The following is a 1,000-nucleotide window of genomic DNA, read 5'->3' on the forward strand; positions in this document are numbered from 1 at the left end:
TACTAGACCAAAGACAAGATATTTATAGAGATATCTTCATAATAGGGATTTTAATTAAATTCCAGGATCTCATTATTTCAGAGCTTACAAGGCACTGAAAAAAAAGAAAGAAGTTGTTTTTTATCATTCATTTTTTTATTTAAATTCAAATTGAAATCTAGACAGCTCTTAACTAAGAAAACAGAATTTGCAAAACAGTATTTCTATGTGGTGGTGCTGGAGAGGAAATAATTTCTTCCACGAAGCATTTGAGGTGTAAGGATATTGTTTATTCCCATTTTATTAATTCTTTATATTTAACAGAGAGGATGATGAACTCCATTATAATTACTTTTTCTTTTGGATCATGAGCTAGCATGTGCTTCCTCCTCTTATTTTGTGTTAGTGAATTTAGTTGTTGGATTTGAGAACAAGAAGGATCCTGCTAATTCTGGTGTTCAGCACCTGCAACCAGCAACTGCAGAGTCAAGTTTCTAAGGTTACAAAAGTCCAGTTATAAAAGGAGCAAAACATCTGTGAGTGTGAGGTAAGAGGGCTTCACAGAGTCATCTGGCCCCCCTGCTGTGACTTTAGACTGTTCTGTAGTTCTAACAACAAAAGTATCATGTGATTTCCTTGGAGTAAAAACATATTGCATAAACTCAAGCAAGAAGATTTGAAGAATATTCTTTGATAAGGTGATCAATCTTAGAACATTTGATGGAAATTAATTTTGTTGAAACTGAAAATGAGAACACAGTTAGAAGACTTAGGAATGTAAGAAGTTTGAGGGAATGGACTCAAGTTGCGCCTGGGGAGGTTGCGATTGGAAAGTAGGAAAAAATTATTCTCTGAAAGAGTAATGAGGCACTGAAATTGACTGCCCAGGGAGGTGGTGAAGTCACTGTCCCTGTATGTGTTCAAGAAATATTTAGGTGTTGTACATATTGTGACATGGTTTAGTGAAGGAATATTGGTGGTAGGTGGATGGTTGGACTAGATGAGTTTTTTTTCCAAGATC

The sequence above is a fragment of the Centrocercus urophasianus genome, unplaced genomic scaffold (assembly GCF_019232065.1).
Source record: "Centrocercus urophasianus isolate 14NV4802_14NV808 unplaced genomic scaffold, USGS_Curo_1.0 seq_9, whole genome shotgun sequence".
NCBI classification, from domain to species: domain Eukaryota; kingdom Metazoa; phylum Chordata; class Aves; order Galliformes; family Phasianidae; genus Centrocercus; species Centrocercus urophasianus.